The sequence below is a fragment of the Elephas maximus genome, chromosome 4, assembly GCF_024166365.1.
Source record: "Elephas maximus indicus isolate mEleMax1 chromosome 4, mEleMax1 primary haplotype, whole genome shotgun sequence".
In the NCBI taxonomy this organism is placed as follows: Eukaryota; Metazoa; Chordata; class Mammalia; order Proboscidea; family Elephantidae; genus Elephas; species Elephas maximus.
The window spans coordinates 114411012-114438390 of record NC_064822.1 but is presented as its reverse complement, the minus strand read 5'-3'; the positions used below and the strand labels follow the sequence as shown (position 1 = coordinate 114438390).

Genomic DNA, 27379 nt, shown 5'->3' with positions numbered 1-27379 from the left:
GATAAATTTCAAAAACACTTTTTAAAATTTGAAAAATGAAGCCTGTGTAAAAGAGGCTTTATTACCAAAGGAAATATTAATATTTGAGGGAATTTAAGATAACACCTTGAATGAAAATTTACAGTAAAGATTGAGATTAGATAGTTTTTCTTAGGACAAAGCAGGGCAAGCACTGAAACATGGATTGAGACACCATCATAAAACTGGTTAGACTATGCACACGGAAGGGAGCACATCCCAATAGAATTAAATCCAAAAATATATATATATAAAACTCAAGTTACACAACAGGATATAAATTTGAAAACTACATCCTAAAAAAGTTTCTCTTTACCAGAAATCAATAGTGTAAAGTTTAAAAATTATGAAAAGAAAAATCTTCACACTCCTAGCTATCATATTCTTTACCACTGTTCATATTTCTCTCACTAGCCCTCTGTGCCTAGGCATTAAAAAAAAAAAAATCTGTTGCTGTAGAGTTGATTCTGACTCATAGTGACCCTGTAAGACAGAGTAGAACTGCTCCATAGGGTTTCCAAGGAGTGGCTGGTAAATTCGCACTGCTGACCTTTCAGCTAGCAGCCATGGCGGTTAACCATGGCCTTGAAAAGCCTATAGAGCAGTTCCACTCTGCATACGTGAGGTCGCCATTAGTCAGAATCAACTCGATGGTAACAAAAACAACATGGAAACTACACGCCACAACTTAAAAATGTGTTCATTGCAGCAAATGACATTATCTCTCTAGAGATACAAGTTTTAATATCTATAAGTTCAAAGAAGTCTGCATTTGCTTTAAAGATACACATGTAAAGCATAACTGCATAACTGGCCAAGATATTATTACATAATATGGATTATAATATGGATATAAATTTTGTTTTTAAAAATGAAATTTTATAAAATTTATTACATAGGTATTTACTAGAAAGTATGTTATCTACTACAAAAAAGTTTCAAATTTTTATGATAGCAAAAACTCATAAAAATTTTAACACGGAAAACTTACTTTATAATACCTAACTAAAGCAATAAAATTCAGGTAGAAGTAAGGGAAAGAGAATGAAGCTAATAGCATAACTCCAATCTCTGTCATAAAAGAGTTCAAAATGAAATGAACTAAAAATTGATATAAAGAAATGTAGAGGCTAACATCAAGGTCTACTAACACCCAAAATTCAAGCATAATAGCAAAATCTACAAATAAACATTGTCCAAATCTTCCTGATAATCTTAATATTTAATAATTTTAGTATTTATTTACTTTTATTATGAAAGCAAGCATGAGTTTTTTGGAACACAGTTTTCGGTTATTGTTATGAGAGAAACTCCTGTGCCAGCTCCCCTTGCTCACTACCCTACAAGTGATGCAATGAGAGCCAGATAGCACCTTGCACTTATGAGGCTGTGCACTGCAGGAGAGGAATGCTATCATCAATCTGGGAAATTATAATGGATTAGGATGGCTGTTCCCTTTCTCTCCAGAGAGAGGGAAAGAAACCTTTGCTCCCTAGTCACTTACCATCCTTTGGAATATAAAGGTTTCATGCCCCTTTGAAATGTAAACACATAGGGATATAAGTCTGCATATCTGTCTGGAGTTCTCTAGCTATTGGATCACCCAGTAACTCCCAATTGATAGAATTGTCCTTTCAAACTATTATTAAAGTTTTATGGTATAATAACAGATATCCTTTCTTATGAGCTGTCAAGAAAATTAATAACAAACTCTAGCCATGAAGGATGTAGTGTATCAGCACTAGTAACATTAAACCCAGGTTCTTACTTGGCATGACTCACATTGGCCAATAAACTAGAGACCAAGGTGGGAGAACAAAAAGACACATTTATGTCATTGTACAAGGAAATGGAGTCAGTTGGTGCTTACTGCTGCAAAGACTGGGAGGGCAGGCAGGTTACTTTTAAAAGGGTTTACAAGTAGGGAGTTCATACAAGTTAAGTCAGCAACATTCTTTATCATGCTACCCAGGCGCAATGGGATTCACATATAACCTCCAAGCAAAAGCAGGATTCAAATGCAAAGCCTAGGTGGGGGAGCCCAGCAAAGGAAAGGATTTTGCAATACAACACTGTAGGGGAGGGAGCCAGGTAAAGAATACAGCACTGTGGGGGTTCTGTCTCACTCCTCCCATTTCTTTTAGACATTGGTCATTCAAGACTGTCCATTTTAAACTATAGCCTGGCTCAAAATCATCTGGCATATTTTTGGAGAGGGGCAAATATTGGACGCTAGGCTTTTCACTATGGCCACTGACCTCTTGTTGGTTTATAACTATTAAATATTAAAAGAAAAAGAGTGGCTTTTATGCCCTGTTTATGTGAATATCTAAGAGTCTCTCTCTTTTTTTTTTTTCAGATTGTCTTAGTTATTATATTTATACCTCAGGGCCCAGTTGATGTGTCTTTATGAGTCTTTATGAGTCCAGCTCCAGCTGGGTCATATTCTCTATGCTCAAGGACAGACAATAATGATTTCAACATTATTTTCTAAATCATTCCCTCCTGTTGATAAGAGCATGGAGATGACACACCAGTGATAAGTACCTGGACTTAGTCGAGTTCCTAAATGGCCATTGTGGGCTCTTTAAAACCCATGGTGCTGGTTTTCCACTGGATATCATTTGGTTCTTCACCAGAATACCAAGTAAAAGTGAAATTTTCAATCGCATTGCTGGACTAAATGTACATCAATATTTTAGCCTGAGACTTTCTTTTGCCCTTTCAGGTGTGTAACACAATAGAAGGTAAATTTTATTATGCCTGATACTATAAGGATACAGACTAAGAATATTACTACTCCTTGCAGTAACGATCTAGACATGTACTTATCCTTGATGGTAATAAACCAAATAAATCTGGTGTTTGTAAGGGTGTTACTATGTGTAACCACTAATTCTATGTGTGTTTTGTTCTACTTCTCCTGCGTTATTTATCTAACTGCAACAAGAGGTATTTGCTACTGCACAGACTATACTTTCTTGGGCTAATAAAAAATCTTAAGGCTATTTTGTTATCTCATGTCACCTTGGCCAATGAGATCAGAGGTTACTGTTGTATCTTTATTTCATTAGAAATTTTGTTTGTTATTTGTCCCATAACGATTGATAAATTTCTTGAATATTTTTCCAATTCAACTATACTATAACTAGGAATTAAAGCTATCAACCATAGCCTGAGTGTTGGACCAATGGGTTTCTTTTGACTCTCTTTTTATAGTGCGTAACAATTTAACATTACCTTTTCAATATTTACTAGTATTATTACTATGAATATCAAAGGTAATATTAAAATTCTCAAAGTGTGTTGCCCATGCATTCACCAGGTATCTAAACAAGAGATGGCCCATGTAAACTCACTGTCAGTTGGAAAGAAATCATTTAAAACCAGTATAGTTGGATCCACCACATGCAAAGTTTGTCTAGAAAGAGAACGTACAGAAAAATTCACGTGTGACAATCAGATTTTCATTAGAGAATACATGATTCACAAGGTGATATAGGATGGACCTCTGCTGTTGGAGGTCTTCAGCTTACCTGTTTAAAACATACTAAGTGTTCTTCTCAAGGGCAAGCTCTCCCTCCTTGGTCTACCTGTTAACAGTCATGGGTCACTTTCTCAGAAGCAGTAGTATCACAAAATCTTTTATGAGAGAAGAACTTCTAATTCAAGAGTTAGAACAGCTAAACTCTTTAGTTAATAATTTAGGAGAAAGGAAAATGGTGTCTTATGACTAGAAAGTATAACTCTGAAACATCAGCAATATTCCAGTTTAAAACCCATAGCTTTCGTTTACTCAATCCTATCTGTAACGTCTGTGCTTTTCAATTATTTTTTACTTACCCTTTTGGAATAACAGAATTTTTTCTCCTAGCCACTACGTCCTTTGACTGCTATGTGTTCATCTGCAAACCCTTGCATTACGTGACCATAATGAATAACAAAGTCTGTAATAGGTTTGTCCTCAGTTGTTGGATGGCTGGTTTGTTAAACATAATCCCAATTTAAAAAGAAAAGAAAAATATAGGAAAGAGACAACTCCACTTAGTCTGGGCCTAAATTTGAAATTCTGTGACTCTAATGTCATGGATCATTTTTTCTGCGATGCCACTCCCTTCCTAATGATCTCATGCTTAGACATGTGGTTCAGAGAGCGATTGATTTTAGTGTGTTCTGTTTTGACTTTCATCATGACCCTTGTAGTGTAGTTCTGTCCTACATGTATGTCATCACAACAATTCTAAGATTCCCTTCTGCTCAGCAAAGGAAAAAACCCTTTTCCACCATTCTTTCCACATGCCTGGTTTCCATGACCTAGTAGAGCTGCAACTTCATCTATCTCAAACCTTCATCAAAGGAAGAGGTGGCTTTTAATAGGGCGCGTCTCTGCTCATAACTTCTCTTTCACCTGTGTTGAACCCATTTATTTACACTCTGAAAAACAAGCAGATGAAGAAAGCCTTCAATGACTCAATCAAAAGAACTGCATTTCCCTCTAAGAGGTAAGATTTTTAAAAAAGTAGTTGACTAATCTAAATGAAATGATAAATATTCTCTCAACTTTTCTGGTACAATTCTAATAGTTGTGTCTTAATAATTTTTCATCCAGTTTTATTAACATATTTACAACTCCTTTAAGCTTATTAATTTTATAATTTTAATCCTCTACTCCAAATCTGTGTAATGATGACATTGACACTGACGTAAGGCTAAAAGTTATAAATAAGATATAATGTGATAATAAAAGAAAAGGTTTTGTAAGAACTATTACAATTTCAGAACTAGGAAAATACAGTGGGCTAAAACGACATGAAAATACTACCAATGCAAAAACCTGTAAAATAGCCAATACAGTTTAATAAATATTATTTTAATTGTTTAGCTTATCATATAGTAACTAAAGGAAATCCCTAGGTGCCAGAGATGAAAGTCTATTAACTGACACTAAATGTGGCATAGATTGGAGGAAAGTGGAAAAAGATATTTCAGAGAGTATCCAGATAAACTGTGTTAATAGTCACGTGGAGAAGTAATATAACAGTAATCACATGATAAAAAAAATAGAATTAACACAATGGCACGAAATTAAGATTAAGATTAATGCACACTTGATGAAAAGGTGAATATTAAAACATTAAACCCCTTTCCCCCCAAAAACATTGAATCAATTCCAACTTATAGAGACCCCATAGGACAGAGTAAACTGCCCCATAGAGTTCCCAAGGCGGTAATATTTTTGAAAGCAGATTGCCACATCTTTATCCTGCTGAGCAGCTGGTGGGTTCAAACCACCTACCTTTTGGTTAGCAGCTGAGTGCTAAATGATTGCACCACCAGGGCTCTTTAAAAAAAAATAAGCAAGTAGCTTACTCATAAAATGAGATGGTAACTTTGAGTAATTATGTCCATTAATTGAAAAAGAAAAATACAAGAAAGAGACAAGTGTCCTAACATAAAATCCTGATTGTAGACCCACATAGTAGAGCTTTCAAAGGCAGCAAATTAAATGTAAAAATTAAAAAAAAAAAAACAGTGAAGATTAATTTTACAACTAATATAGGTAACTATTTGATTAAAAATTTGAAGCTAAAATTACACTCTATCAAGTAAGCAATAAAATTGGAAGAACTTGTATATAGAGAGGACAACACAGAGAAATTTGTGTTCTTAAATATCATTACTATTAAAAATTTTAAAGAAGACTAAAAGTAGAGGAACCTATACTCAGCTTAAGTAATTAGAAATAGCATAAGATAAAGCAATGTGGGAAATGGAATTTAAAGATAATCATTAAAAGCAGTAAAAATAAGAAGATGAAATAATACAGAAGCTGATTCTATGTAAAGTCCAGAAAATGTAAGCTCATACACACACAAATAAGGAAAAAAAAAAGAGAGAAAGTAAGCAACACATTCAAAATTACACATAAGAAACATGATATAAATATCAATACACAAGAAATTCAAACCAATACTAATATATACTGCATCCAATTCTACAACAAGAAGATAGAAAAATTGGAAGTAATTCAAACTTACTTGGTAAAATAGGAATTAAATTATAATTTGTATATAACAATACCACACAATTTGGGGGAAATGAATAAAGTTCTGCCTATTAAATAGAAACTGGACCAAATTGCTTAAAAAAAAATTCTTACTAACTTAAAAAAAAATCTTACTGCTTAAAAACAGAATTCTAAATAATTCCATTCCAAATTAAACCATTTCAAACCACTAATAAAGAAAATATCACAACTGTATTCACATACATAAATAGAAACTTCCTATATAAAATACATGCAATTTAATTCTAGGTACATATTAAAAGAAAAATGGATTATGGCTAAGCAGACTTCAGTAATAAAGAAAAAGCTGTATTTTGGAAAACTCTATTCACATAATTTATCATATCAATCATTTTTAAAAAGTAGATATCAAAAAAAGATATAGGAAAAGATAAATATATGCTGAGACAACTTTTAAAAATATTTTACACTCATTGTAAAAAATTCTCGGTACATTGATAATATATTTGTGAACAAAATAAAAACATTTTAAGAGAATAAAACAACACCAGATTATAAATCAAAACCAAGAACCAAATATGGATGACTAATCACCGCTTCATTATTCAAGGTTGTTTTGGAGGATCTTGAAAAGTCAGTAAGATGTATTAAAGAAAAGATAAATATTGCTTTTTAGCAATATTAATATGCATATTTAAACATTTTTAACTCTTTGAAAATGAAATGTGTTTTACAATGCCTGACATTTTAACATTACATCATAGTTTAGCAGCATTTCTTCTGAGTAGCAATAAAATAAATTATGTCTTTCATTGATGTTATTTTAATCTCAGTTAAAGAGATACATATTTTGCTAACATTACTGAAAAACATATAAATAAAAGAAACTAAAAGAGAAAGAATAGAACTGAGAAAAATATTTGATAAGTTAGAGAATGTATTGAAAAATCAGTAGCCAATTTTTATATTGCAGTAAATAACTAAAAGGCAAAGTAAGAAAAAAAATATCATTCACAATAGTAAAAATGGAACATTATTGAAAAGAAAAACATGATTCTCAAAATGAAGAAGTTGGTTTAAAGGTATAAAATATGATCTGAAAAAAAAGAAAAGTTATCTTATTCTTGGGTGTAAAGATATAATGTCAGAAATATAACAATCCAGCCAAAACTAATGTACAAAATTTAATGCAATTCTCAGTAGAATTGCTGCAGTTATCTTATTAATCACACAAAATTAATTCTAGATTCACGTGAAATAATTAAAACTCATAAATACCCCATAAGTGTATGAATAAGATTCATTGAAAAATTAAAACACATATTGACCTAGAACAGAACAAAGAATACAGAAATAGATTTGTTCAAAAAAAGCCAGTGTATTATACTGCAAAGGTGTAATTTAAGTAGGATGTGAAAAATATTATTTAATGAATGCTGATATCCCAACAACTTACTGATCTGTAAATAAACAACATTGGGCCTATTTTTCATATCACACACAACAATAAGAAATCCCAACAAAACATGCAATATAAGAATTATAGGAATCTAAAAAAACATGCAATGCCATGGGTCAAGACATTTCTTAACAAAATCAGGACAATACACTAAAGAAAATCTATTTTTGAATATATGTAATTTAAAACATTTTGCAAAAAAAACATACTATAACCTAAGTAGTAAAAAATATGTGGCAGGTTAATATTTATATTATAAAAAGGCCTCTTGCATATTGCAAGATGATACATAAATAATTCAAAAGGAAAATAAAAATAGGTAATTTGCATAATAGGAAATTGAAATTGGAGTTTAGCAACAAATACACAACAATTTGCTAAAACTCAGTAACAGTAAAATCCAAAAGATAATGTTTATGTTGAGAAAGCTCTTGCCCACCTTGCTGACTGAAATTCTTCGAAAATGACTATCTCACACGGTGTCTGTTACAATGTAAATTGTTCAAGCTTATTTTGTACAGCAATCAGAATGCATCTCAGTTAAGAGTGCACGGTAACTTCTGGTTCTGCCAAGGTGTTGTTGTTGTTAGGTGCCATCAAGTTGGTTCCGACTCATAGCAACCCTATGTACAAGAGAACGAAACCCTGCCCAGTTCTGCACCATCCTCATAATCGTTGTTACGCTTGTGCCCTTTGTTGCAGCCACTGTGTCAATATATCTCACTGAAGGGCTTCTTCTTTTTTTGCTGGCCTTCTACTTTACCAAGCACGATGTCCTTCTCCAAGGATTGAGCTCTCCTGATAACATGTTTGAAGTATGTAAGATGTAGTTTTGCCATCCTTGCTTCTGCCTAGTTCCTTCCCATTACAATTAAAACACTATAGATATAACCCAAGAAACAAGTGTGGAAGTCCCCGAAAGATAGAAATATCCAGCATATAATCAAATATCCCTTCTCCTACCAACAATCAAGAAAATAACAACACGAATGAGAATGACACACCAACACAAGATGAATCAGGTATTGGGTTTATCTGTTATTGGATTTTAAAGGAATCCTCATAAAAGTGTTTCAATCAGCAATTATGAATTATCTGGAAACAAATGAAAAAAAAGAAAGATCTCAACAACAAAAAAATAGGGGTAAAAGAAAAGAACGAAATGGAAATTACTAAATTATAAATAGGCAAATAAATAACTTAGGTAAAAAACTTGTTTGATGAGTTCAATGTTGCTATTAGGTGCCTTCTAGTCTGTTCTAACTTATAGCAACCCAAGAAGGAAATGCTGCCCAATACTGTGCCATCCTCACAATTGTTGCTGTGCTTGATTGTTGCATTGTTGCAACCACTGTGTCAGTCCATCTTGTTGAGAGTATTCTCTTTGCTGACCCTCCAGTGAGTTCAATTTAAAAAGAAAAACTCTTTGCCGTTGGGTCAATTCCAACTTATTGCGACCCTATAGGACAGAGTAGAACTACCCTGCAGGGTTTCCAAGGAGTGGCTGGTATATTCGAACTGCTGACATTCTGGTTAACAACCATCCGTGCTCCAATGAGTTCAATAGTGGAGTGGAAGTGACAAGAGGAGAGAAACCATGAATGTCAGAATAGCTCAATATAATTTACTCAATCAGGGGAAAAAAAAAAGAAAAGAAACTAGAAAAAAAAAAAAAGAGAGTCTCCGGGGCCTGCGGGACAATAACAAAAGAGCTAACATTTCTGCTATTAGACTCTCAGGAGAAGAGAAAGAGTGTGGGGCTGACAGCGTACTTGAAGTAGATTTTTACATCTGAAGTGATATTTAAAAGTAGGTGATAATAAACATATATACTAGAAGCATAAATCAACCATTAAAAGAAAAAATAGTATAGGTTATAAGTCAGCCAAAAACACCAAACCAAACCTGTTGCCATTGAGTTGATTCTGACTTCTGGCAACTCCATGTATTATAGAGTAGAACTGAGTTCTATAGGGTTTTCTTGGCTGTTATCTTTATGGAAGCAGATTGCCAGGCCTTTCTTCCCAGGTTCCAGTGTGTGAGTTCCAACTGCCAACCTTCCAGTTAGTAGCCAAGTGCAAATCTCCAAAATCACCAAAAGTGCAAGGGATAAAAGAAAATCATAAGTAAACTGGCCTTCATCAAAATTAAACGTTTTGTGCTCTATGCCGTTAAAACGGTGAAAACACACAATGGGAGAAAATATTTAAAAATCATATATCTGATAAGAGACTTGTATCCTGAGTACATGAAGAACAGTTAGAATTCAACAACTAAAACACAAATAACCTGATTAAGAAATGAATAAATGATTTCAATAGACATCTCTTCAAATTAAGATATACAGATGATCAGCAAGCACATGAAAACTTACTCAACGTTATTAGTCACTTAAAAAACAACAACAGTTGTAGAGTTGACTTCAACTCATGATAAGCCCAGGTGTGTCAGAGTAGAGCTGTGCTCCATAACCCAGTGACCCAGTGCCGTCGAGTCGATTTCGACTCCTAGCGACCCTATAGGACAGAGTAGAACTGCCCCGTAGAGTTTCTGAGGTGCTCCATAGAGTTTTTAGTAACTGATTTTTCAGAAGTAGATAGCCAGCCGAGTGCGTTAACCGCTCGCACCACCCATGGACTCACTATTAGTCATTAGAGAACTTTAAGCCACAGTGAAACACCATTATGTACCTACCGGAATGCTAAAATTAAAAAGACTGATAGTTCTAAGGGGTGACATTGATGTGAAGCAACTGGAGCTTTTATGCATTGATGTTGGGAATGTAAAATGTTAAAGGTATGTTGAAAAAAGTTTGGCAATATTTAAAAAAAATAAACATGCCCCTAACCTATAAAAACCATTCCACCCCACTCCAAGGTATCTACTCATGATAAATGAAAGCATTTTCCATACAAATTTTATAAAGGACTGTTCATAGCAGCTTTATGGGTAATAGGTACAAGCTGGAAATAACCCTAAACCCATCAACATTGGAATACTCAGCAGCAAAGGAATAAAATATTAATGCATACAACAATAGCGACAAATCTTAAAATCATCATGCTTAGTGAAAGAAACCAGAGCAAAAAATTGGTATAATACTGTACGATTCTATTTAATTAAAGTTCTACAGAAAACAAACTAACCTGTAGTTAGCGGATGACTCATCAGCGGTTTCCTGGGGACCAGAGGTGTGCAGAAAGGGTATACGAGGGATTACAGAAGTGCCTGAGGATACTTTAGGTGTGACAGATATGTTCACTCTTTTGATTATGGTAATGTTTTCATGGGAGGGTGCATATGTCAAAACATCAAACGGTATACTTTGAATACATAGCGGTTTATTGTATATCAATTTCCCTTCAATAAAACTGTTTAAAATATAGGAAAGTGAACTGCATAACCTGAAGTTTGATGTTTTCCTACTGTCTCTAAGGACATTGGAGCGAAGGCAGCCTCTGTCTTGCTTTTGCCAAATAAAATTACTCCAAAGATTTGTTAGAGAATTTGGAATGTAAATCACCAAGGACCCTTTGCTCATACATTTATTCGCATGAGAAAATCAAGGCTTATCTTTTTCAAACCTGGGTATCTGCCCTAAGATACTGAAATACCAACTTTTTCAAAATAAGAGAGTTTCCAGCATTCCGCTGCCATTAGAATTGTTATTTTTCCTTTTAAATGCTAAAATACACCAGAAAATATTTTCTTAGGCCTCTAATACTAAAATGTCCATCTTGAGAAAGCCAGTGCAATTTGTTGGCGACGACAATCTCAGACAGCTCTCTGCGTGTTCGGAGAAGCTGTGAGCGTCGGCGTGGATGGGTGAGCAAAAGTAAAGAGCTGTTCACATGAAACGCTTCTGCGCATCCACCACTTGCAGCTTAGTGGCTTTAAGAACTACTCTTTTTAAACAACTTCCAGAAGTTATGATTTACTGAACGGGAAAGTAAGTATGATATAGTCTACAATTTTTTTTTTTATCAGTAATACTTCCTTTTATAAAACCTTGACCATAGTTTTTCCAAGAATAAAGATATTTCACCTGTCTGTATTAAAAATTAGATATGTGAATTGTAAGTTGTAGATTTTACGGTCTTCCATATGTATATACGTGTGTATATAAACATGTACATACATATGTATACACATACATATACATACGAAGGAAACCCTGGTGGTGTAGTGGTTAGGTGCTACGGCTGCTAACAAAAGGTCAACAGTTTAAATCCATCAGGTGCTCCTTGGAAAGTCTATGGCGCAGTTCTACTCTGTCCCATAGCGTTGTTATGAGTCAGAAACGACTCCACTGCAATGGATTTGGTTTTGGTTTATATATATATAAATATATATATAATGTCATAGTAATAAGTGGGTGTATAAAGGAAGTCTAACATGGAAAATATGAAAAAGTGACATCAGCTACACAATCAGTCTCAAACTGAAAAATAAAAGCCACCAATGTGTGTGTGTGTGTATGTGTGTGTGTATTTGTCCCATCATCTCTCCAAAAGACTGACTTCAGTAGCATCGCTCATTAGAGAGCCTGCCTCCCTTCAAATATTTATTGGAAGATAAAATAAACAGAGATCAGTCAGTTACACACGTGTCAGTTTATTGAATTTTGTCTTATGATAGCTTGCAATATTTTGTAAGAAAAAAATGGATACTTTTCTACAGAGCGTTGAGAAATTCCCTTAGGGTGTGGAGCTGAGCAAGGTTAACAGTGAAAGAGGTGTTGCCTGAGAGATAAGGAGAAAGGATTGCAGAAAGATAAGCACGTTGCAGAAATCATTCTTCACCGTTGTTGTTAGTTGTCACCAAGTAGATTCCAACTCATGGCAACCGCATATGTGCAGAGGAAAACTGTGCTGTGTAGGGTTTTAAGGCTGTGACTTTTCAGAAGCAGGTGACCAGGCTTGTCTTCCAAGGTTCCTCTGGCTGAGTTTGAACTGCCAACCTTTGGGCTAGTAGTCAAGCACTTAACCCTTTGCGTCACTCAAGGACCTCTAATCTAATCTAATATATATGTCGAATGTCTGTATTCATTCCCTGGGAGGGTTCTAACTTTCAGGCAAGCAAGCCATAAGCCTAGGTCAGTGCTTCTGCCCTGTATTGGTTACTGACACCCTGTAGGTTTAATAGAATGAATTGGTCAAAGAGATGTGGTTGTTCTGCTAATTCACTATAAATAAAATACGGTAAAATAAACCATGAAAAGAAACTGTTCACAAACTAACCAACTGGGATTTCAGGGGATTTTTTTCTTTTTTTCATTCACTGATGGAGGATTAAAAGCATTAAGACATGGATTGTAAATTACAAACATTCGAGTCCCCTACTAAAACCCTACTACAGTGATTAATTTTTGATGCCTGAGAAAATTACTGTGGAACAGATTTTAACATAAATTCAGGCTAAAAAAATTTTGACTCTGGATTTTATATTGCATTAATAGATAAAGTGAGGAGGCAAACATACTATCAATGAAAGTAAATTACTTATTTGTAAGATCAGAGAAGGAAGAGCAGATAGTAATAACTTCTATCAGCCAGGACGGTAACACGAAGAAGCAGAAAAGTAAATCACTTTACAATGTCACTTAATTGATAAAAATATCTAGTATTTAAAAGAAAAAAAATGGACAAGTATTTCTAGTAATAGAGTCAAAGATAGAAAAAATTTAATAAGCTAATTCAAATCAGAACAGCATGAATTTAAGTCCAACTAGGAATAAGTAGTTTTATCTATCTCTGCTTGGTAAATTTAGGATATATAAATTTATTCAGATAATATTCTTTAAATATTAATCATATAACAGGATTGTCCTAGTTGTTCTGGCTATCACAGTAAGAAAGATTCAGAAAATGACCTCATTAAATACATTCTCCAGCTAACCACTTCGATAATGGCAAGTATCGTTTGTTATGAGATCACAGGAGAGTGCATGTGGGCTAAGATAATTTCAGAAATCTTTCCAGAGGAAGTGGTGCTTCAACTGAAAATCAACAATGAATAGCTGTTACCCAGATTAAATTGAGGAATATGGGACAAAGTACACAAGAAAAGCACTTACTACATTACCTGGCATAGAGTACATGGTTAACAAATGGACAATGTTAGCACGCAGGATAAGGGGAGAGGAATAAGAGATGTGGAAGATTATGTCTTCTGTTTCAGGCACTACTGACATGGGAAAGCATGTAATTTGCACAAGTAGGTATGTTTGGTAGCAGGTTCAATACATAAGTAGATATGTTTGGCAGGCAATTCAAGATGTAAGCCAGAAAAAAAAAAAATCCATTACTAGACATGGACATTTAGTAATCATTAACTGAAAGACGTTATATAAAATTGTAAAAATTGTGGGAAAAACAAGGAGAAAATGAGTAGTGAGAAGTAAAGAGAACTAATTGGTGGTTCAGTGGTAGAATTCTCACCTTCCATAAGGAAGACCCATGTTCAATTCCCAGCCAATGTACCTCATGAGCAACACTGCTGTTCTGTTAATGGAGGCAGCAAGCAATGTTGCTATGATGCTGAACAGGTTTCAGCAGAGCTTACAGACTAATACAGACTAGGAAGAAAGGCCTGGCTATCTTCTTCTAAAAATTAACCGATGAAAACCCTATGGATACCAACCAATCAGGGAGAGTTTTGATAGGCTATGCATGGGGTCTTCATGACTCAGGGACTGAGGGACTGCCTGAACAGCAGCTAACAATAGTAAGTCTAAGGAATCAAACAGTCAAGAAAGTAAGATTTTATATATACATATATATATATAAAGACAAGGAGGGAAGCTCGTATGTGGTTTCATAACTAAGGTTCAGGATTTTTCATAGGAGAAAATATACTTTTCCAAAAAATAAACAAGTAAAGCTGGAACACATACCCTGTGTTGTACTCAAGACTCTTTAGAGTGAGTTCAAATGATATATTACAACAAGATTCTTTTGGCAAGGACCAAATTGTCAGCAAAAAACATAGCATTAATGTGAATTTTTATTTAGCTTGGAGTCCAAATGACATTTTTGCTACCCATAAAATCATATCACATTAGCAAAAAAATCTACTCATATCTGTAGCATGATTTAAAAAATAATAGAGAGAAAAAAGAGTGGTTAAGTTAGATTTCACAGTGATAAATCATCTATAAAATTATCTCTCTGAATTATTGGACATGCAGATTGGACAAAGCTATCAGTGATGGAAAACTATACAATAACAACATTCATACTGCTTGCACTGACAGATGACCCTCAGCTGCAGGTACTGATTTTTATCTTTCTGTTTTTCACCTACATGTTGAGTGTACCCAGAAACCTGACCATCAACACACTCACCTTTGTGGATGCCCAGCTTAAAACTCCCATGTGCTTTTTCTTACAAAACTTTTCCTTCTTAGAGATCTCATTCAGCTCTGCTTGTATTCCTAGATATTTGTATAACATAGCAACAGGTGACAATGTCATACCTACAATGCCTGTGTCATCCAAGTGTTTTTTACTGACCTCTTTGCAGTAACAGAATTTTTCCTCCTGGCTGCCATGTCCTATGATCGCTATGTGGCCATCTGCAAACCCCTGCATTACAAGACCATTATGAGCAGCAGAGTCTGCAAGAAGCTCCTGCTTTGCTGTTGGTTAGCTGGATTGTTGATCATAATCTCGCCACTTAGTCTGGGACTAAATCTGAAACTCTGTGACTCAAATGTTGTTGATCATTTTCTCTGTGATGCTTTGCCCCTCCTGAAGATCTCATGTTCAGGCACATGGTTCATGGAGCAAACTATTATAATCTGTACTGTACTGACTCTCATCTTGACCCTCATGGGTGTAGTTCTGTCCTACACTTATATTATCAAGACAATTTTAGGGATCGTATCTAACCGGCAAAAGAGAAGGGCCTTTTCCACCTGTTCGTCACACCTGATTGTGGTTTCCATCACCTACGGCACATGCGTGTTCATCTATATGAATCCTACAGCAAAGGAAGAAATGACCACTAATAAAGTGGTTTCACTACTCATTTCTCCTATTTCACCTATGTTAAATCCATTTATTTATACCCTGAGAAATAAGCAAGTGGAGAACGCTTTCAAGGACTCAATCAAAAGAACTGCAGCATTCTTAAACGGGTAAAACTAAAATAGAAGTCAATAATAGTATTAAAATAAAAGGTGAATGGCTGATAAAACTTTCTACAGGTGCTTGTAATTTTCTTTAACTGTAAGAAATTACATTTCAGTTATTGTATCTTTCTTGGGTCCTCTTTACATTTATTTCATTGCACTTTGATTAACTCATTCATTTCCTCTGCTTTTTACACAAATTTTTGTGGAGGATTTTGTCTAAGTAAAGATAATGATAATATATTTCTCATACAAACATTTTTGGATAAACATAACCTCATATAACTAAATATCATGGTATGATACAAATTATTCTTTAGCCTTCCATAAAAGTGATAACAAAATACTGGTGTTACTATATGCAAATGTGGATAAATAATACAAAATTTCTAATAAGAATTAGAATTTTATGTTAAAATACTGAGCAAGATGGATAAGGACTTGATGTAATAATACAATGAAAAATTTAGAAAAAAGATAATAACATTTCTAATACACAAGGAAAATAAATCAGAAACACACAAAAAAGGCTGGATAAAATTTCACAAATATTGTTTTGAATATATCCAAACCCATTGCCATCAAGTCAATTCCAACTCATAGTGACCCCATAGGACAGTGTAGATCTGCCCCATAGGGCTTCTGAGGAGCAGATGGTGGATTCAAACCGCCAACCTTTTGGTTAGCAGCCCAGCTCTTAACCACTGCCCCGCCATAGCTCCTTTGAATAGACAGCTGAAAGTAAATGTTCAAATGTGGTCAATGCAAGGTGTCAGATATTCAGATTACACAGAGATATAGATAATAATCCAGTCTATGACCTGCAGATTCCCAGGAAAGCAAAGACTGGAGAATGGTGGAAGGGCAGGCTGTTAAATAATGGGTCCCAGTGGCTTGGGTTTAAATGTTCACATGGATATGGGTGATTAAGCTTCAGGGTTCATGAGAGCACTTGAAACTGACAAAATAGCATAAAAAAGACGACTTTGAAAGTGTGAATAAAGGAAATAATTACTGACTGTCATGAAAAGATGACAATTTTGCTTAAGAAATTTTTCCATATCTTTTTGGGCTATGAGGCATAGATTAAAAATAAATGAATAACAAAAACGTTGGCAGTAAGTCGATTCTGACTCACGTTGTTGTTGTTGTTAGGTGCCGTCAAGTCATCTCCGACTCGTAGTGACCCCATGCACAACAGAATGAAACACTGCCCACTCCTGCGCCATCCTCACAGGTGTTGCTACGCTTGAGCCCATTGTTGCAACCACTGTGTCAATCCATCTCTTTGAAGGTCTTGCTCTTTTTCCCTGACCCTCTATTTTACCAAGCATGATGTTCTTCTCCAGGGACTGATGCCTCCTGATAACATGCCCAAAGTCTGTGAGACATAGTCTCGCCATCCTTGCTTCTAAGGAGCTCTGGTTGCACTTCTTCCGGGACAGATTTGTTCATTCCTTTGGCAGTCCACGGTATATTCAATTTTCTTTGCCAACATCACAATTCAAAGGTATCAATTCTTCTTTGGTGTTGCTTATTCATTGTCCAGGTTTCACATGCATAGGAGGCGATTGAAAACACCATGGCTTGGATCAGGCACACCTTTGTTTTCAAGGTTGACATCTTTGCTTTTCAACACACCTTAACGAGATTTTTTGCAGCCAATTTACCCAATGCAATGTGTCTTTTGATTTCTTGATTGCTGCTTCCATGGGTGCTGATTATGGATCCAAGTAAAATGAAATACTTGACAATCTTTTCTCCATTTATCATGATGTTGCTTATTGGTCCAGTTGTGAGTATTTTTTTTTTCTTTATGTTGAGGTGCAGTCCATACTGAAGGCTGTGGTCTTTGATCTTCATCAGTAAGTGCTTCAAATCCTCTTCACTTTCAGTAAGCAAGGTTGTGTCACCTGCATAAAGCAGGATGTTAATGAGACTTCCTCCAATCCTGATGCCACATTCTTCATATCGTCCAGCTTTTCAGATTATTTGCTCTGCATACAGATAAAAAAGTATGGTGAAAGGATACAACCCCGACACACATCTTTCCTGACTTTAAACCATGCAGTATCCCCTTGTGTTGAAAAGACTGCCTCTTGATGCATGTACAGATTCCTCAGGAGCATAGTTTAATGTTTAGAATTCCTATTCTCTGAAATGTTATCCATAATTTGTTATGATCCACAAAGTCGAATGCCTCAGCTTAATCAATAAAACAAAGGTAAGGGTCTTTCAGATATTCTCTGCTTTCAGCCAGGATCCATCTGGCATTAGCAATGATATCCCTGGTTCCCTGTCCTCTTCTAAATCTGACTTGAATTTTTGGCAGTTTCCTGTTGATATACTGCTGCAGCCACTTTTGAACGACTTTGAGCAAAACTTTGCTGGCATGTGATATTAATTATACTGTTTGATAATTTCCACATTCAGTTGGATAACTTTTGGCGGGGGGAATAGGCATAATTATAGATCTCTTCCAGTCCGTTGGCCAGGTAGCTGTCTTCCAAATTTCTTGGCATAAACAAGTAAGCACTTCCTGTGCTGTATCCATTAATTGAAACATCTCAAATGGTATTCCATCAATTACTGGAGCCTTGATTTTTCCCAATGTCTTCAGTGGAGCTTGGATTTCTTCCTTCAATACCATCAATTCCTGATCATATGTTACCTCCTGAAATGTTTGAACGTTGGCCAGTTTCATCTTCTTTAGATCCTTTCTGCGTCATTTAATATTTTCCCAGTAGAATCCTTCAGTATTGCAAATCGAGGCTTGAATTTTTTCTTCAGTTCTTTCAGCTTGAGAAATGCTGAGCGTGTTCTTCCCTTTTAGTTTTCTATCTCCAGCTCTTTGCACGTTATCGTAATAATTTATTTTGTCTTTCTGAGCCACCCTTTGGAATCTTCTGTTCAATTCTTACTTCATCATTTTTTCCTTTTGCTTTAGCTACTCGACTTTCAAGAACAAGTTACAGAGTATCTGACATCCATTTAAGTCTTTTCTTTCTCTCCCGTCTTTTTTAATGACCTCTTGCTTTCTTCATGTATGATGTCATTCCACAACTCGTCTGATTTTCGGTCACTAGTGTTCAATGCATCAAATCTCTTCTTGAGAAGGTCTCTAAATTTAGGTGGGATATACTGAAGTTCGTACTTTGGCTCTTGTGGACTTGCACTGACTTCCTTCAGTTTCAACTTCAACTTGCATATGAGTAATAGACGATCTGGTCTGCAATTGGCCCCTGGACTTGTTCTGACTGATGATACTGAGTTTTTCATCTTCTCTTTCCACAGATATAGTTGATTTATTCCTGTGTATTCCATCTAGTAAAGCCCATGTGTATAGTTGCTATTAATGTCGGTGAAAAAAAGGTATTTGAAATGAGGAAGTCCTTGGTCTTGCAAAATTCAATCATGTGATCTCAGACATCATCCTATCACCAAGGCCATATTTTTCAACTACCCATCTTCTTCTTTGTTCCCAACTTCCACATTTCAATCACCAGTAATTATCATACTGATTGTACATTTGATCAATTTTAGACTGCAGAAGTGGGTAAAAATATTCAATTCTTTCATCTTTGGCTTTAGAGGTTGCTGTGTAAATTTGAATAATAGTCATATTAACTGGTCTTCCTTGTAGGTGCATCAATATTACCCTGTCACTGATAGCTTTGTACTGCAGGGTACCCAATAGATCTTGCTATTCCTCTTCAAGCTGCCATTCCTGGCATAGGAGACTATATGATTGTCTAATTCAAAATGACTAATACCAGTCCATTTCAGCTCACTAATGCCAAGGATATTGATCTTTATGTGTTCCATTTCATTTTTGATGATTTCCAATTTTCCTAGATTCAGACTTTGTATATTCCAGGCTCCGGTTTTTAATGGATATTTGCAGCTGTTTCTTCTCGTTCTGAGTTGGGCCACATCAGCAAAAGAAGGTCCCGAAAGCTTGACTCCATCCACATCATTAAGGTAAACTCCATTTTGCAGCAGCAGTTCTTCCCCAGTCATCTTTTGAGTGCCTTCCAACCTGAGGGGCTCATCTTCTGGCACTACATCAGACAATGTTCTGCAGCTATTCATCAAGTTTTACTAATTCTTTTCAGAAGTAGACCATCCGGTCTTTCTTCCTAGACTGTCTTAGTCTGGACGCTCAGCTGAAACCTGTCCACCATGGGTAACCTTGCTGGTATTTGAATACTGGTGGCATAGCTTCCAGCATCATAGCAACACACCAGTGCTCACAGTATGACAGACTGAGAGACTTGTGGGGGTCCAACTCACAGAGACCCTATAAGATAGCGTAGGACTGCCCATAGTATTTCCAAATCCTTATGGAAGCTGACTTCCACATCTTTCTCCAGCAAGGTGGCTGGTGGGCTCTAACCACAGATTTTTTTTGGGTTAGCAGCCCCCTCACTTAGCCACAGGGACACCAGGGCTCCTTGAGCTATGAATAATGGTGTATCGGGTCTCTTTTTTTCCCCTACATCTTTCTAAAGGAGACTAAACAGTCCAAGTTCTACTAAAAAAAAAAAAAAATCACACCCATTGCAGACATGTAGAGTCTATAGTGATTATTGGACAGAGCAGAGCTGCCCCATAGGGTTTCCAAAGTTGTAAATCTATGGAAGCTGACTGCCACATCTTTCTAACCACCAACCTTTCACTTTTCAGTCTAGGCTAAAACACTGTGCCACCACGGTTCCTTTCTATAAAAATAATTATTAATAATAGATATAAATATTTAAACAGTGAATCCAAATATAACACTTTGAAAATTAAATACACATATGATGAAATATAGACATATCATGACAAAAAAAAAAAATTTTTTTTTTTTTTTTACAATGCACATAAATTTTAAAAAGTTATACTCAGAAAAAATTAAAGAATTCCACATCCTTAAATATATTTACTATTAAAAAAATAAACAGGACAAAAAATAAAGCAACTCACACACATTATAAGAAATTTTAAATGCATAAAATTAATCCAAAGTAAATAGAAAATGGGTCTAAGGATAAAAAATTAAATTATTAAAAAGGCTAAACAAATACAAAACTGATTCTTCCAAGAATTCAGGAAAATTGATAACTTTCTAAGAAACAGGAATAAAGACAAAACAGAGAGAGAAATATATGTAAGACAGAGTAAGAAAAAAAGATATAAATACTAATGTATAAAATTAGTTTATGGGTAAATTTTCTGCAAGTTTACAGAAAGAAATAAAAGTAAAAATGCAGAGCCAATAAACACTTTTTTAGAAAAACAAAATTTAACAAATTTAAACCAAGATGTGCAAAATTTAAATGTGTCAATTGCCATACAACATTTGAAAAGGCAAATAAAGATTTGCTATTAATGAGGTGAAGAACTCTGTTGTTTTACCATTAATTCTACCTTGACCATGTTAAAAAAAAAGACAAACTCATTATGAATTCAACTATCCAAACAATAAAAAATTCTCCTTAATTAATTTTATGAACTCATCTTGTAATAATTTTACAATAATCTGAGTCTTACTGTTTAATAAAAAATTCTCTGATGAATATACATACAATATTTCAAATAAAACCCAACAAAATAGAAATAAAATAATATAATATGATAAACCAGGATCTATCAAATAATACAAGGTTGAAGAGAGATAGGTAGATGATAGAGACAGAGAAGTGTGTGTATGAAATATACAAAGTATGAACTCTGACTACAATATAACTAAAATAGAAGACAGTAACAGAAAGACATCAGGAAAATCTTTCAATACAAAGAAAGTAATTAACACAAATGTAAATAAAACATGAGTCAAGAGAGAAATCAAAAGATTTGGTAAAAGTATTTTGAAACGCATGAGAATTAAAACATAACATCAAAATTTGCTGAACGTGGCTAAAGTAGATTATAGAGGGAATCTGTAGTACTAGATGCCAACAAGAAAAAAAGAAGTCTGTAATAATTTTCTCAATTTTCTCCTTAAAAATAGAAAAAGAGAAAAATTGACATTAAACAGCAGGAAAAAAAAAAGAAATCATTATAGAAATTAATTGAAGTAAAGAGGAAAACAATAGATAAAAGCTGCTTAAAGAAAATTGAGAAAGAAAAGTGAGAGAAAACACAAATCACCAATATGAGGAATGAGAGAAATGATATCGCTGTAGAGTTTACTGATGTTAAAGTAATAATAAGGGAGTATTTTTAAAAATGTATAACGATAAACTGAAAACTTAGATAAAATGGAAAAATTCTATAAAACACTTTGCAACAATGAAGGCAATTAAATAGCAGGGCTATCATCTGTCATAGGGCTATCATCTAGCTACACATTTTAATCCCAAGCATATGTTATTATGTTTATTTAAAAATTTAACTAACTTTTTAAGAGATTTAAATAATACAAAATATTTTATAGTTACCCACTTACGGCTTCCATATGGCCCAGCCATTCTACTCCTACAAATTTACCCAATAGAAATGAAAGCACAAGTTCTTAGAGAAGTATGCATAAATGTTCATAACACCTTTATTTGAAATTACTTTAAAAAGGTGACAAATATCTGTCGACAGGTGGATAAACAATTTTTTTCATAGCCACAAAATGGAATTTTCCTTAGAAATAAAAAGGAATGAATTATAAATACATGCAATACCGTGAGTAAATCTCAAAAAAAAAAAAATGCTGAATAAAATAAGCCAGATCAAAAAAAAAAAAATGAGTACATACTGTCTGATTCCATTTATATAAAATTCTAGAAAACACATACTCATCTACAGTGGGAAAAAAACCCAGATCAGTCAGTCATTGGAGATGAATGGCAGCAGTAGGCGGGTAGGCAGGAGGAAGGGATTAAGGAAAGCTTTGGAAATTATGGATATGTTCACTATGGCAATTATGGTGATACTTTCCAGGAATATGTATATGTCAAAACATCATATTGTACACTTCATATCAGTTTATTTTATGTCAGTTACCATATTTTTATGCAAATAATGCACGGGCTCTATGTTTGTTTTCCAGCCATGCTCTTCCCCCAACAAGATACATTTGCAAGTTCACTACGCTGATATTTCATTTACAGCTACATGTATTATCCTCCTTTCTCCAAGGACACAGTCCCTCTGAAGCCTGTTACTTTTTTTTTTTTTTTTGCCAAATTTTATAATCAGAAAATTCATTGACTCTTGAAAGTAGGTCACGTAGGACCCTTTGTTTTTTTACTTAATGGCATTTTCAGCAAATTAAAAAAAAAAAAAAAGCCACATTTGATATTGTAAGGTTACATCTCTTTGTCTTGATGATTTAGAATATCTTCTCTTCCACGAGCGGACAGAGTTCCTGATATTCCCCAACGTTAGAGATAAATTATTTTCTTTTCAATGATGGCAATAGTGAGAATATATTTGGGGGCCGATAATAGCAATAAGGCCATTGTAAGAATGTCTGCCCAATTTGTTGGGATGGAAATTGCTGGGAGTGCTATACATTGCTGAACGTCCTAATGAATGTAAAGATACAAATGTCTTTATAAAAATATTGCTTTCCACATTGCAGTTTGAGTATTACTGTGTTTAAAGAACCAACAGAAACTCGATTTACTAAACACAAAAGTAAGTATAATAAAGTTTGTCTCTTTGATTGTAACCCCCTTTGTAGGATGTAGGTTATATTTTCCTCTATAAAATATAACAGGTTTCAAGGATAATTTATATATTTTCTAATATATCCAAGTATATTTCTGAGATGTTATTTTAAGAATAAATTTCTCTTGTGTAGATAAATGTTAGTGTCTGCAGGTTTATAATGCATTAAATACGTAAATAAATTTTCATCTAACTTAATATAAAAAATATTAAGGGCAAATCTGGTCACAATTCAACTTCCAATTAAAAACAGTAAAGTATATTTATATGTAGAGAAACATATGAACAAGTGGCAACATCTCGTTAAAGAACCCTGTGTTCATTTTGAACATTTGCTTGAAAGATAGAATAAGCAATTACTCAGTTACACTTTAGAATAAATCTGTTTATTAACTTCCACTACATAATAAGTTATAATATCTTAGAGAAAAAAGAGGATTGAACAATGCTTAAAGTTTAAAGGGCTTCATAAGGTTTCATAGTAATGCACTGACTACCTGACAGATCAGGAAAAAAAGACAGAAGAAAGGTAGACAGGCTGCAAATAATATAGCTCTTCTATAGTTCAATTGATATCAATCATTGATAGTTGTTAAACGAGAGGTAAGTTGAAGTTTATAACTTTCAGGTAAACCATGAGCCTTCATCAGTGCTTCTTCCCAGTCTTGGTAGCTGTGAGCTGGGTGAATAAAACCAAGAAAAATCAAACCCAGTGCCGTCGAGTCGATTCTGACTCATAGCGACCGTATATACAATCATTATCTTGAAGTTCTCTTATATCAGTGAAAAGAGAAACTTTTCCTTTTGGATGCCCAGTTTGTTTTTCGAGCAGTCTCACTTTATTGTATAACTTACTGTGCTTTCTTACCGAGGCAGGGGCAGAGTTGGCTTTGACTATTCACCCAGCTACTGACAGTAAGTTAAACAATAAAGTGAGACTGCTCATAAAACAAGCTGGGCACCCAAAGGGAAAAGTTTCTCTTTTCATTGATGTAAGAGAACTTCAGAAAAAAATTTTTTTTAAGAGAACTTCAAGATATTGATTGCATATTGAAAACATTCGAGTCTCTACCAGTGTAATTAATGATTAAAGCCTGAAAAAATTCTGTAGAGCAGCTTATCACAAACTCAGAATCTGAAGGTTCTTGTCTTCTGGATTCAATACTCCATTTATTATTAGTAAATACCAACAATGGACATAAAACAATTCATTTGACTGGAAGATCAGGGAGGGAAGAGAAGGCAGTTATCACTTATGTCAGCAGTAAATGTAAAGAAGAGTCAGTAAAGTAAATGTGTGCTCAAAGTCAGAAAAATGTGGATTGTGTAGAGAACCAAGAGTTGTTTATAAGAATAAAACACATTTGTCCTAAAAGCAAACTAACAGACAAAAAACTTGGTTTGGAACAAAGACCTCAAGCTCTCCTCTAGAATCTGTACAGTGAGACCAAATTAAGTATTATGTATTAGCATTGTTTAAAGAAAGAAAACGAAAGACCCACTGTCAAGAAAAGACATAAAAGCAATGGTGCAATTTCTTGATTTAGTTGGTGAGTAGGGAAGAATATTTGAGAGACAAAGGACAATATTGCTACCCATAAAATTACACCTCTTCAGCAATCTATTTTGGTCACATGAGAAAATCCTAAGCAGAGGATGGAAGTAAAAACATAAAGAAAAAAAAAAAAAAAGCCTAATAAAGAAAAAAGCCAAATACGTTGAACTTTTTGAAAATTTAAAACAATCTATAAGAAACATTTTCTGAATACCACATACAGATTGGAGAGAAGTCAGAAGTCAGTGATGAGAAACGGCACAGTAACATCATTTATTCTGCTGGGACTGACCGATGACCCTCAGCTGCAGGTTCTGATTTTTATCTTTCTCTTTCTCACCTACATGTTGAGTGTAACTGGGAACCTGACCATCATCACCCTCACCTTTGTGGATTCCCACTTGAAAACACCTACGTACTTTTTCTTAAAGAATTTTTCTTTCTTAGAGACCTCATTCACCTCTGCTTGCATTCCCAGATACCTGTATAACATAGCAACAGGTAACAAGGTCATTACCTATAATGCCTGTACGATCCAAGTGTTTTTTACTGACCTCTGTGGAGTAACAGAATTTTTCCTCCTGGCTGCCACGTCCTATGACCGCTATGTGGCCATCTGCAAACCTTTGCATTACATGACCATAATGAGTAGCAGAGCCTGCAGGATTCTCATTATCTGTTGTTGGATGGCTGGTTTCTGTGTAATAATCCCACCACTAAGCCTGGGTTTAAATCTGGAATTTTGTGACTCTAACGTGCTTGACCATTTTGTCTGTGATGCATGTCCCCTTGTGAAAATCTCATTCTCAGAAACATGGACTGTGGAACAGACAGTTATCATCTGTGCTGTGCTGACACTAAATATGACTTAGTTGTGTGGTTCTGTCATACGTTAGTATCATCAGAACAATATTTAGATTCTCCTCTGTCCAACAAAGGAAAAAGGCCTTTTCAACTTGTTCTGCCCACATGATTGTGGTTTCCATCACATATGGCACATGCATTCTCATTTATATGAATCCTACAGCAAAGGAAAAAGTGACCATTAATAAAGTGGTTTCGCTGCTTATTTCTTCTGTTTCTCCTACATTGAACCCATTTATTTATACTCTGAGGAACAACCAAGTTAAGAAAACCTTGAAGTGCTCAATCAAAAGACTTGTATTGCTCTCAACTAAGTAAAAGAAAATATTTTTAAGAATGTTTCAAAACAAAAAGTAAATGGCCCCAGATATTTTTCCTTTATGTATTTCTAATCTTCTATACTTCAGCTGATGGCATAGTGGTTAAAGCATTTAGCTGTTAACCAAAAGGTTGGCGATTTAAAATTACCGTCTGTGGGAGACTGCTTCCCTAAAGATTTACAGCCTTGGAAACCTGATGGGGACAGTTCTACTCTGTCCTATAAGATTGCAATGAGTTGGAATTGACTCAATGGCAGGTTTTTTTTTTTTTTTTTTTTAATATTTTAGTTGCATTGATTTTATCAATCCTTTTTTTAAAATAACTTCCACAAACCCTGCTCAAGCCTTTCTTGTATCTTCATTTTTCAAACCATTACCTGAAAATGTTTTACATCTTGTTAAGAGAATATAGAAGTAGATTTCTCAAAAATTTATTATTTGAAATGAAATTAACTTCATAATATTAAATTATAAGGTATAATAAAAACCATTATCTAGTCCAGCAAATATAGGGTAAAATCCCTTTTAATTCTACATAAATACACGTAACGATATTCAAACATCTTAAATAAGAGTCATTTTATGTAAGTCTAAAAAGGACAAAAATGGCATAATGTAAAAATATGAACAACAGTCTAGGAAGAGAATAGCACTTTTAATATTGATAAAATAGATGTTTAAAATGACATGGGAATATTACTATTACAAAAATATAAAAATGCTAGATAAATTTTAGTAAATGTTAATTTGAATCTATTGCTAAAAACATTGCAGTCATAAGTAGAGGGTGTCAGAAATAAATATGCAAATAAAAGTAGAGCAACAATCTACAAATTGGTAGGTGCTCAGAAGAACGTGGACTGGAGACTGAGAGCAAGGCGTTGCATTATGGATGTTAGGGATTTCAGTTTAAAGTCTCAAGAGCAAAGTGATAAGAGCACTTGCAATGACACATCAGCAGAAAGTTCAAAACCAGAAACCAAACATATTACTGTGGTCAGTGGCATCACTAGGGTTGGTGTCACTGAGTTTAGTAACTCATGGTGTCACCCTACCCCATGGACCTCCTCCCATACCAGGCTACACAAAACCCTTAGTAACGTGTTTTTGTACTAACGTTACTTGTAAATCATAATTCGCATGTATTACTTCTTCTTTTCCTTTAATTAGTACTTCATTTCCTAAAAGTTATTGATATAGGTTCACAAATACTAATGACCACAATATTGTAGCTAAACCATCAGAAAATTTAACATAATCAGGGACCATGAAAACATCGCCAGCAACGAAAACTACAGCTCATGCTTGTAGCAGGTGCTCTGACTAGAGGGCATTAGATGGCTCAAAAAGT

General features: G+C 34.6%; 2 pseudogenes; both read left to right on the top strand.

Moving 5' to 3' along the window:
* The first annotated feature begins 14714 nt into the window (after positions 1–14714).
* On the top strand, positions 14715–15649 carry LOC126076412 (olfactory receptor 6C2-like; annotated as a pseudogene).
* Positions 15650–25092: 9443 nt separating this feature from the next.
* LOC126075608 (olfactory receptor 6C2-like) lies at positions 25093–26026 on the top strand (annotated as a pseudogene).
* The last annotated feature ends 1353 nt before the right edge of the window (positions 26027–27379 follow it).